This window comes from Notamacropus eugenii, chromosome 2 (genome assembly GCF_028372415.1).
Source record: "Notamacropus eugenii isolate mMacEug1 chromosome 2, mMacEug1.pri_v2, whole genome shotgun sequence".
Lineage (NCBI taxonomy): Eukaryota > Metazoa > Chordata > Mammalia > Diprotodontia > Macropodidae > Notamacropus > Notamacropus eugenii.
Window position 1 is genome coordinate 314924899 of NC_092873.1, and position 12486 is coordinate 314937384.

Consider the following 12486-nt stretch of genomic DNA (forward strand, 5'->3'; position numbering starts at 1 on the left):
AGAATCCAAGAGAAGGTTTAAAAAAAAAGGCCAACCCAGCAATGAACTGATGTTCACTGGCCCTGAGCTCACTCAGCACTCCTCCTGACCCTGAGGATGTGCTAGTAGAAACAAAGACCAAACTAACTCATTCATTCACTCACTCTTCTCTCTCTCTCTCTCTCTCTCTCTCTCTCTCTCTCTCTCTCTCTCTCTCTCTCTCTCTCCCTCTCTCTTCCTCTCTCCCTCTCCCCCTCTCTCACACACACACACACACACACACACACACACACACACACACACACAGACACACACACGAAACCCAACCTCCCATTCTCTCTTTCCAATGCTGGAGAGAATCAGGTTTCAGAATGCATAAATTTGCTCTCCAATATGCAGTTCCAGGTTGCAAGGGAAGGGGCACATATAGTCACAACTTCAGCAGACAAACATTTATTAATAGCATGGCAAAGCTCCAAACTACAGGAGGCAGTATGGATAACCCTATACCTATAGCATAGCAACTCTCTGAACTAACTATTGGTGCTAGCCAGAGTGATGGATTATAGGCTCTGGGAACCCCCTTGAATTCTCCATGAATCTTCCTACTTGATCTGCCATTCACTTGAGGCCATAAGCCTTTTGTTATTGCTGTGCCCAAATCTCTGTTACCTCTGGATTGCCTCCAGCTGCTTCTCACCCTTGACCCTATCAAAATCTGATTCTCTTGGTTCCTGTAGTCCAATCTCTAGTCACCCCAGCCTGCTGGCCACTCCCATCAAGATCCTCCTTGGACCCCTCCTCTAGCCACCTCAGACTACTTGTCTACCCCTAGATCCCTCCCACAGTCTTTCTGTATATAAGCTCCATTTTGCCTCCATGAAGATGCTCAGATTCATTTTGGCCAGCTTGTCAATACAAGCATCACAAATGCTCAGATTCCTTAAGAATCTACCCAAGATGGCAGATCTTTAATAAACTTTGTTTTTCTTTAGCTGAAAGAAGGCTGGGGTCAAATTCATTCAGGCAGGATTCACATGTCCTTAATTCTTGGCCTCAGCACCCCTAAACCTCAACACAGAGAACCTAGGAAGTGATACCAGACATCATGCAGGAGGGATGGTATGGAAAAGGGAGCCTGTGCAGCATTCCACTAATCCTGAAGGAAAGCACTAAGCAACTGACTGGGGCCACTTCTGTCCACCAAAAAGTCACTGGGGCAGAGATTTAGCCTAGTGATCCCACAAATTGCCCACTGAGATGATTTGAGACACTGCCTCCAAGAAAACCATTGTTAGTGGGGAGATAATCAGAAAGTGAATACAGTAGAAAATAGGAGGGGAGGAAAAAGAATTAAATTACCAAAGGTTTCAGGAAAAAGAAAAATCAAAAGACTTTGAACCTACGTAAATAAATCAACAGGAAAAATATAAATAAGAGAAGAAAATATGGTGTTTAGATCTAGTAAATAAGCTCAGATATGTATAAATAAATATTGCTGATTAAAAGAAAACAATACAACACTTGATGAGGTAGAATACATTGTGCAACTTGAGAAGAACATGGAACAACAACATACTGTTCTTGAGTATTTCAAAAGAGAAATTAGAATTATGAGAGTAGAATTTATGGCTTGCAAAGGGAAAATAATGAGCAGAATAGAAAAATAGATCCTGCAATGGCAAATCTCACCAAAGGAATAACAGTGAGAACAAAAGGTTGGAAATACAAATCCATAGAAGTGAAGGTCAATCTAGAAGAAGAGATGCACAAAATAATAACATTAAAAGAAAATACGCTCACTATCCAAGCAAAACATACAAAGACAGGATACATAGAAACAACTTAAGAATCATAGACCTTTTAGAAGAACATGACATGGCAAAAAACCTTGACACCATAATGTAGGGAGGAAAAAGTGCAGAACTTCTAAACAGGAAATGGAACTCCAGTTGAAAGAATTCACAGATCACCTCCCTACCCCAAACAAACAAGCAAACAAACTTAAGACGGAAAACTCCAAGACACACAGGGATTAAATTTAACAATTCAGTTCTTCCAATAATCAAGAGAAAGATCTTCAAATACAAAGGAAAGGAAATTTAAATAACACAGGACTATTGTGTATCCACCATAAAATGTATGCAGGAGTAGAATAATGTGTTCTAAAGAGCAATGAAGCTCAGAATGCATTTGAGAGTGACATACTATGAAAATGTGAGTTTAATGACACGTGAAAAAGGTTAGATTTCTAATAATAAAGAGATATTTGAAATATTTTTAGAAAGAAAAGCAGAACTGAGGAGGTTATTTGTTTCTTGAACACCTCAAATAAGAGAAATGCAGGGGAGGGAATAAACACAACATTTTAAGACAGCACCAATGATAGGGTGACAATAGAGAAATCAGTCAAAAACTTCTTTCTAAATGTACAAAAAGAGATAAGGGTGAAAGCAGAAATTTATTAGAGGCAACCTGTAAGGGACATAATGGATAGAAGCTGTTGATATCCTGCGTATAGGTGAATGTGATTTTTATGTGACTACATTACAAAATGGGAAAGTACATGTAAGAGGTAGTAGGGAAGCAGGTGTATGGAGAGGAATGTACGATGTGCCAGAGTCATATCAAAGACTAGCAATGAAAGAGAAGAACCTAGAGGGGAGTGAGGGGAAGTATGTAAAAGAAAGAAGCTTTATTTTAATAGTGGGAAGGGATTTCACTGATGGGTGAAGAGAGATGGTCTGTGAAAGGGGATGGGGACCTTACACGAATTGTAACCTGGGGCATTTGGTGTTTGAAGTCTACCTGTCCGTCAGGATGGAAAGAAGTTGGACTTCCTAGGAGCAGCTAGCACCTAAGGGAATAGGAGGTCATGGACTCAGAGATTTTGAGGCAAATGTGGAAAAAATGGTAACCAGGGAAGAGTAAGGATCAGGAGGTAGAGTACATAATCACGGACACTATGGGAAAAGGGCTTTACCATGGGGTAGTCTCTTCTCTGATGCTTGCAATAATTGGCATTATTCTGATAGTGAGGCACAATGGAAAAAGGGAATCCATGGGATAAGCTCTGTGAAGCAGGGGTAGGAACTGCCTAGAGGGGAGACCCTAGAATAGATACTTTTAACAATCCTTTTTTTTAAAGTTTTGAGTTCCAAATTCTATCCCTTCCTCTCTCCTCCCTCAAATGATAAGCAATGGGTTATACATGTACAATCGTGTAAAAAAATCCATAGTAGTAATTTTGTAGAAGAAAATTTGAACAACAAAAAAAGAAAGTGAAAAATAGTATGCTTCAGTCTGTACTCAGATGCCTTCAGTTCTTCCTCTGGAGGCAGATAGCATTTTTCAACATGAGTCCTTTATGATTGTCTTGGATCACTGCATTGCTGAGAAAGCTAAATCAAAGAACAGATACTTTGTAAGCTTTGATTGTATGATAAATACAGAGAAAAGAGAGAGACCAGAGAGGCGTATTAGAGAATAAGGTTCTAGCATTATTGTGTTTGTCCTTCATTGTCGAAGAAAACCATGCCATCAGAGAAATGATAACATGACTTGCACTTGAGTTTGTTTTGACTGAGGGAGGGCTATGCAGGTCACCAGCCTCACTTCTCCTCCACAGTCATCTGAATCCAGTGACCTGATATTCCTCAGGATGACTGGAGATGGCCCAGGATGCACTGGGAGACCTTGGCCCCATTAGGCCAAGGTCTATGCAGGTATTCACTTAGGGTGAGGTAATGCCCATTCATTGAATAGACCTGTTTAAGTAGTAGCCAGGGCATGGCCCCTTTTATCAGGCAAAGAAAAGAAAGACCTCAGACTGGGAGGGAAACAGCCACAGTTACTATTGATAATCACTCTGAAGCCAGGAGGGTCCAGAAGGGAGCCTTTAGGCAGGGAGCAGGGGCCCCATAGTGTCTGAGCTTCACAGTGCAGTAGGCTCAAGGAAAAGGGAAGGGGAGGGACAAAAAAAGGGAAGGGAAGGGAATGGAAGGCAGACTAGCCAGTAGAACCCAAGTCAAAAGGTGCTAGAGTAGACAGAGAGACAGAGAAAGGACAATGAAGTCAGTGAGAGAAATCCTTTATGGATGGAGACAATATTAACAATGCAGATTAATTTTAAAAGCGTGCTGTGTGTTCATTCTCATCCCTCCTACCCCCACTGAAAAATGGTTGTTAAATATTTACTATCGGCCCTGGTAAAGAGGCACCTAAAAATAGAAGTGACAATCAAGAGGATGAATGTCTTTTTGTAGAATATATCAGTGACTAAAATCCTATTGGGAAACTCCTTGCAGGGGAGAGGGGGGATCATGAAGAGGGTAAAAAAAGATTAAGAACCTGTAACCAGGGTCCATGAGCAGGGAAAAAGAAAGGAACAAAGGAGTAAAGTAAAGTGCATCAAGCACGGAGCAATGGTGCTGATCATGTTTCTTTCTCATCACTTTTTTACTTCTTTGCAAAGAGCAGATATAAAACAAAGAGAAGAAAAAGTAAAAAAAAAAATAAGATAACAGGAAACATACAGTTGAAGAAAATAGGAATGTGAATGGGATGAATTTATTCATAAATGTAAGACAGCAGAATGAATTTGAAAGTAGAATCCAACAATACATTGTTTATAAGAAACACATGTAAAACATAAAGACACAGAATTAGAATAATAAATGTTTGGAGTAAAATCTATTATTTTTCAGCAGAATGCAAAATAAAAAGGTAGGCATTGTAATCATGATTTCAGACACAGCAGCTGCAAAATAGATTTGATGAAAAGGGATAAACAGGAAACCTTTAGGATGTATATTTATCATAAATGCACCAAATGAAATAGCATCTACATACTTAAAGGAAATGCTAAGTAGAGAGATATAGAAATACTAAATAGAGAGAAATAGACATAAAACTGTAAGAGGATCTTCAAAGTACCCTGTTCAGACCTAAACAAATCTTTTTTAAAAATTTTATTTATTTATTTATTTTTAATTTAACTTTTAACATTCATTTTCACAAAATTTTGGGTTACAAATTTTCTCTAAACAAATCTTTAAAAAAATTAAGAGATAAATTAAGCACTGAATAGGATTTTAGAAGTTAAATATGACAGATTCCTGGCAATTTTAAATGGAAATAGAAAGAAGTATACACACATACATATACATACATACACACATATCTATATAAAATCTGCATGATGCCTTTACAAAAACCCTTTATGTCTTGCGACATAAAAGCCTCACAAACAAATGCAAAAAAACTTTAGAAAGAGTTATTGTACACTTTAGAGATCACAGTGTAATAAAAATATGTATATAAAGGACTTCTGAAGAATGGTTTGAAATCAGTGACTAAATAGTAATCATAAGGAATTGATGAATTAAAGAAAGAACTATAGAAACAATATATAGTTAAATTAAAGATTGACAACAATGAGACAATAGACCAAGATTTGTGGGATGCAGCCAAAGCAGTCCTTATTTGGAAATTTATAATTCTTAATACTTCCATCAGCAAATAAAAAAACAAAGCAATGCATTGGGCTAAATGAAAAAACAAACACCCAAATCAGTAAATTAAAAAAAAGATTAAACATTAAAATAGAAATTCTGAAATGCAAAGAAGTGATTAGTAAAACTAAAAGCAGATTACTTTAAAAAAAACTTTTGAATTAGTAAGCTATGAACTTTTTTGGGGGATACAATTGCTAATATGATTTTTAAAAACAGGAAAACTGAATTACCAGTATCAAAAATGAAAAAAAGGAGAATTTTTCAATAAAGGAAGAGGAAATAAATTAAAAAATATTTTGTTCAACTATATGCCAATAAATCTAACAACTTAAATGGAAAAGATGCATATTTGGAAAAATGTTAAATTCCCAGATTAACAGAAGAAGAAATAGAGAATTTTTTTTTTTTATTAATTTTTTTATTTTTTTTAATGTTTAACAATCACTGCCATACAATTGCGATTTTATCCCTCCCCACCCACCCCCCACTACCTCCCTCCCTCCCCACGACTGCATACAATTCTGTATAGATTCTACATAAGCTTTCCTATTGAGTATATTTTCACTATCGTCATGCTGTGTAGTCAGACTAAGATAAATGAAAGAATCCGTATAACAAATCAGAACATGATACACAAACAGATACACATACACAAACATGATCTGCTACATTATGTGAGTGACTTCCATATTTCTCTCTCTGAGTGTGGAAGGCTTTTTGCCTTGAGGTCCACCATTGGGATTTTTTTTTTTTTTCAGAAGTTCTTGTGTTATTACAAAAATCTAAGTCTACCAGAAAAAACTCTCACACACTGTGGTTGTTGCTGTGCATAAAGTTCTCCTGGTTCTGCTCCTTTCACTCAGCATCAGGTCATATAAGTCCTTCCAGGCCTCTCTGAAGTCTTCTTGTTCATCATTTCTTATGGCACAATAGTACTCCATTACATTCATATACCATAATTTATTCAGCCATTCCCCAATTGATGGACATCCCCTTGATTTCCAGTTTTTGGCAACTACATAGAGTGCTGCTATAAATATTTTTGTACATGTGGGACCCTTTCCCATTTTTATGATCTCTTGGGGATATAGTCCTAGTAGCGATATTGCTGGGTCAAAGGGTATGCACATTTTTGTAGCCCTTTGGGCATAGTTCCAAATTGCTCTCCAGAACGGTTGGATGCGCTCACAGCTCCACCAACAATGAATTAATGTTCCAACTCTCCCACATCCTCTCCAGCATTTATCATTTTCTTGTTCTGTCATGTTTGCCAATCTTATAGGTGTGATGTGGTACCTCAGAGTTGTTTTGATTTGCATCTCTCTAACCAATAGTGATTTAGAGCATTTTTTCATATGATTATAGATAGCTTTAATTTCTTCCTCTGAAAATTGCCTGTTCATATCCTTTGACCATTTATCAAAGAAATAGAGAATTTAAATAATCAAATATCGCAAAGATAAGTTGAATAAGCCATAAATAAACTAAAAATATTTGGACCAACAAGAGAACTCTATTAACTCTATTAAACTTTCAAATACCAGTTAATTACACAAACTGAAAAATGGGAAGAAAGAAGGCATTCTACTAAATTTTTCCTTTGGTATAAACATGGTATTGAAATAATGCAAAAATAAGGTACATGAAGACAGTATTGGAATTAAGAGTGGCAGAATTGTTTAGCACATTTGTAGCAACAGCCCACCTCTAGCTACCATTTTTTCTCTGCTTGACCCAGTGTCAACTGAGTTGGATATTAGATTGCCCATACCACTTCCCAGGAAGGCAGGCAGTCCCACCTATCTCCAACCCCTGACTCACTACACAGCACAATATTCTCTCCTTGGTTTGTGTTGTCAATAATTAAAGTAAAATAAAATTATTTTAAAATGATTTGTTTCATTTTCATTTCATCCCTCTAAAATTTCTCTTTTTTTGTGCTTTCCAACATGCATAGTATTTTACTAAAGCAAACATATATCCATTAAATACCTGGAATATACAAGGCCCTCTGCTGAGTATAAAGACAAGGTAAAAATTAAACAGTTCATGCCATCAAAAGAGGGAGACACTCTTTCTAGGGAGATGGCATAGATATAGAATCATATGTAAATTGTTCACAAAATAAATATAGTGAAATGTTGAATGGAGGGCACTAGTAGCTGGAGGGATAAAGAAAAGCTTCATGGAGAAGGTAATTTGTCAACTGGGCTTTGAAGGAAATAAGCAATTCTAAGAGGCTGAGGAGGGGAGAAAAGGATCCTAGGTCTGGGGGATCATGAGTACAAAAGCATAGAGATAGGAGATGGCAGGTTGTAGGTGAAGAACAAATAGCAAGAAAGCCAGTTTAACTATACTGGTGAGATCAACCTGCTCAAGGCAGTGCAGTAGATAGAACAGTTGGAAGTTAGGCCTGGAGTCAGGAAGACCTGATTTCAAATCTGGCCTTAGATCCATCTATGTAACCCTGGGCAGGTCATTTAACTTCTGTCTGCTTCACTTTCCTCATCTGCAAAATGAGGGTGATAATAGCACCCTACCTTGTAGGTTTATTGTGAGGATCAGATAGTTCACTTAAAATAATAAACACTTTATAAAAATGAAGTATTTATAAAGTGCTTAGCACAGTGCTTGGCCCATAGTGGGCATTATATAAATGTACATCTTTTCCCTAGCTTAAAATAGTAAAGACCTTTTAATAATATAATGAGTACTTCATATTGCATAATGCCCATAGTAGGCACTATATAAATGCATTTCCCATATCCAGTAGGAGGACTAATGCATAATAAAGCAAGAAAGAATACACTGGGCCAAGTTGTGACAGGCTTTAAAAAACAAAAAAGAGAGTTTTGATTTGATTCTCGAGGTGATAGGAAGTCATTATAATTTACTGAATAATGGCTTGACACATTAGATGTGTGCCTTAGGAAAATCACTTTGGCAGGTATGTGGAGCATGGACTTGAGTAGGGAGAGAACTGAGGCAGTAAGACCTATTTGGGGATCTCTGCAATTGTCCAAGCAAGAGGAGATGAATGTCTGAACTAGCCTGGTGCTTATATGAATGACTAAAGAGAGAACAAGACAAATGTGAGAAATGTTACGGGGGTGTAAATGACAAGATTTGGCAGCTTACTGGATATGTGGGTTGAGAGTGTGACAAGTTGAAGATACTGTCAAGATAGCGAAGCTGAGTAAATGGAAGAATTTTTGTGCCATCAACAGAAATTGGGAAGCTCAGAAGAAGGGTGGGTTTTGGACATGAATCAATCAGCAGTATTTATCACAATACTGAGTGTCAAGCACGATGGAAGCTACTTGGGATACAAATATAAAGAATGAAACAATCTCTACTTGTGAGGAACTCACATCCTATCAGGGAGGACAACAAATACACACACATACTGTATTATATTGTGTTACATATACAAAGAATAAATTTAAACCAAATATAAATAATACAAAATAGTTAAAATTTAGTGATTATGGTCACTAGAATTGGGAAACCAGGAAAGATTTTATACGGAATGATGGTGAGCTGGGTTTGTAAGGAAAAGAGAGATTCTATAAGATGGAGGCAAGGTAGAAATATATTCTAGGAATGGGAGACAGGGTCTACAAAGGCAGAGAAACAGGAAATGTAGTCACATGTGAGAAATAAATTGGTTGGATCACAGACACCTTTATATATGATTCCTCTCAGACCATAAAATAAGGAGGTAAAGATAATTTTACGGCTATAAAAATTTATAGCTATAAAAATTCCATGGTTGGAATATAAGAAATGAAAAAGTAAATTCTTTCAAAAGAAAAACACATAATAGATAGGGGAGTAAGGACTATGTTTTAAAAGGGTATGGAGAAAGGCAGGGACTCACCTGAGCTTTCCCCCAAACACCTCCGAATACCTTTAAAAATGAGTCTAAGTAAGTTCTGGAACAGCAAAACCCACAAAAAGACAGAGTGAAACAAATTTCCAGCCTTAGAAACTTGGAAGGGTGGCAGGAGGTGCACCAAGGTAAGAAGGTAACACAGTCTAACACAGGCTACACAAGCACATGCCAGGACCCAGCAAACCTGGAGCAGGTCTCAAGGTGAGAGTGGCAGCAGTGGCAGTTTCCAGACCTCTCAACCCACAGATGCCAAAGATAACTTAGAAGGTGATCAGGAAAGGTGTGTGGCACCCAGGGGACAGTGGAGCATAATCCAACACAGGCTGCACCAAATAGCCCAACCCCAGAAGACCAGGAGCAGGTCTTGGGAGTGGCAGTAGCTACTTCCAAACCTCTCAGCCCACAGATAGTAAGGGGTAGAACAACTTGTCAGAAGGAGATTACAGGGATCTTGTTGCCAGCACTTAGACAGGACTTTTACTCTGCCCATGCTTCAATATGAGTCGCAGTGCTGCAAGGCAGTGAAGAGGAGCATTAATGTAGTAGAGCTTGTGGGAGCATTGGAGCAGGACTGTTCTTACAACTTCAGGGCAGAAAAGAGTACTTGTGGTCACCCACAGATCAGAGCACAGGCCAAGAGAGGAGTAAACACCTCTCCTTAGATCATACCACCTTGAAGAACTGAAAACTTCTATAAGGTTTCTTTAATTTTTTCTAAGGTCCCTAGAAGTATTTCTGAAAACAGCAGCAGAAAACCCTTGAAGCTTGGGACAGCTCATTCTCCACCTGACATTACCATAACAAAAAGTTAAAAGTTAAGTAATAGGCTGAGAAAATGAGCAAAAAATGAAAAAAAAACCCTCTGATTATAAAAAGTTACTATGGTGACAAGGAAGATTAAAACACAAACTCAGAAGAAGACATCAAAGTCAAAACTTCTACATCCAAAACCTTCAAGAAAAATAAGAACTGGTCTCAAACCTTGAAAGAACTCAAAAAGAATTTTGAAAATCAAGTAAGAGAGGTAGAAGAAAAACTGGGAAGAGAAATTGAGAGTGGTGCAAAAACATCATGAAAAATGAGTCAACAGTTTGGTAAAGGAAACACAAAAAATACTGAAGAAAATAACACCTTAAAAAATAGACTAGGCCAAATGGTAAAAGAGGTCCAAAAAATCAATGGGAAGAATGTCTTTTTTTTTTTAAATTTATTTATTTAACTTTTAACATTCATTTTCACAAAATTTTGGGTTACAAATTTTCTCCCCTTTTATCCCCCCCCCCCCCAAACACCAAGCATTCTAATTGCCCCTATGGCCAATCTGCTCTCTCTTCTATCATCCCTCTCTGCCCTTGTCTCCGTCTTCTCTTTTGTCCTGTAGGGCCAGATAGCTTTCTATACCCCTTTACCTGTATTTCTTATTTCCTAGTGGCAAGAACATTACTCGACAGTTGATCCTAACACTTTGAGTTCCAACTTCTTTAGCTCCCTCCCTCTCCACCCCTTCCCTTTGGAAGGCAAGCAATTCAATATAGGCCAAATCTGTGTAGTTTTGTGAATGACTTCCACAATAGTTGTGTTGTATAGGACTAACTATATTTCCCTCCATCCTATCCTGTCCCCCATTACTTTTACTCTCTTTTGATCCTATCCCTCCCCATGAGTGTCAACCTCGAATTGCACTCTCCTCCCCATACCCTCCCTTCTATCATCCCCCCCACACTGCTTGTCCCCTTATCCCCCACTTTCCTGTATTGTGAGATAGGTTTTCCTACCAAAATGAGTGTGCATTTTATTCTTTCCTTTAGTGGAATGTGATGAGAGTAGACTTCATGTTTTTCTCTCACCTCCCCTCTTTATCCCTCCACTAATGAGTCTTTTGCTTGCCTCTTTTATGAGAGATAATTTGCCCCATTCAATTTCTCCCTTTCTCCTCCCAATATATTTCTCTCTCACTGCTTGATTTCATTTTTTTTTTAAGATATGATCCCATCCTCTTCAATTCACTCTGTGCACTCTGTCTCTATGTATGTGTGTGTGTAATCCCACCCCAGTACCCAGATACTGAAATGTTTCAAGAGTTACAAATATTGTCTTTCCATGTAGGAATGTAAACAGTTCAACTTTAGTAAGTCCCTTATGACTTCTCTTTGCTGTTCACCTTTTCATGCTTCTCTTCCTTCTTGTATTTGAAAGTCAAATTTTCTTTTCAGCTCTGGTCTTTTCATCAAGAATGCTTGAAAATCCTCTATTTCATTGAAAGACCAATTTTTCCCCTGAAGTATTATACTCAGTTTTGCTGGGTAGGCGATTCTTGGTTTTAGTCCTAGTTCCTTTGACTTCTGGAATATCCTATTCCATGCCCTTCGATCCCTTAATGTAGAAGCTGCTAGATCTTGTGTTATCCTGATTGTTATTTCCACAATACTTGAATTGTTTCTTTCTAGCTGCTTGCAATATTTTCTCCTTGACCTGGGAACTCTGGAATTTGGCCACAATGTTCCTAGGAGTTTCTCTTTTTGGATCTCTTTCAGGCGGTGTTCTGTGGATTCCTTGAATATTTATTTTGCCCTCTGATTCTAGAATCTCAGGGCAGTTTTCCTTGATAATTTCATGAAAGATGATGTCTAGGCTCTTCTTTTGATCATGGCTTTCAGGTAGTCCCATAATTTTTAAATTGTCTCTCCTGGATCTATTTTCCAGGTCAGTTGTTTTTCCAGTGAGATATTTCACATTATCTTCCATTTTTCCATTCTTCTCGCTTTGTTCTGTGATTTCTTGCTTTCTCATAAAGTCCTTAGCCTCCATCTGTGCCATTCTAATTTTGAAAGAACTGTTTTCTTCAGTAAGCTTTTGAATCTCCTTTTCCATTTGGCTAATTCTGCTTTTGAAAGCATTCTTCTCCTCATTGGCTTTTTGAACCTCTTTTGCCAATTGAGTTAGGCTAGTTTTCAAGGTGTTATTTTCTTCAACATTTTTTTGGGTCTCCTTTAGCAGGGAGCTGATCTGCTGTTCATGCTTTGACTTCGTGTCTCTCATTTCTCTTCCCAGCTTTTCCTCCACCTCCCTAACTTGATTTTCAAAATTCTTTTTGAG

General features: G+C 37.8%; 1 protein-coding gene across 1 annotated transcript in view; it reads right to left on the reverse strand.

Moving 5' to 3' along the window:
- Nucleotides 1-12486, reverse strand: part of DNAH9 (dynein axonemal heavy chain 9) — a 459447-nt gene that overhangs the window by 271406 nt on the left and 175555 nt on the right. The window lies entirely within an intron of this gene.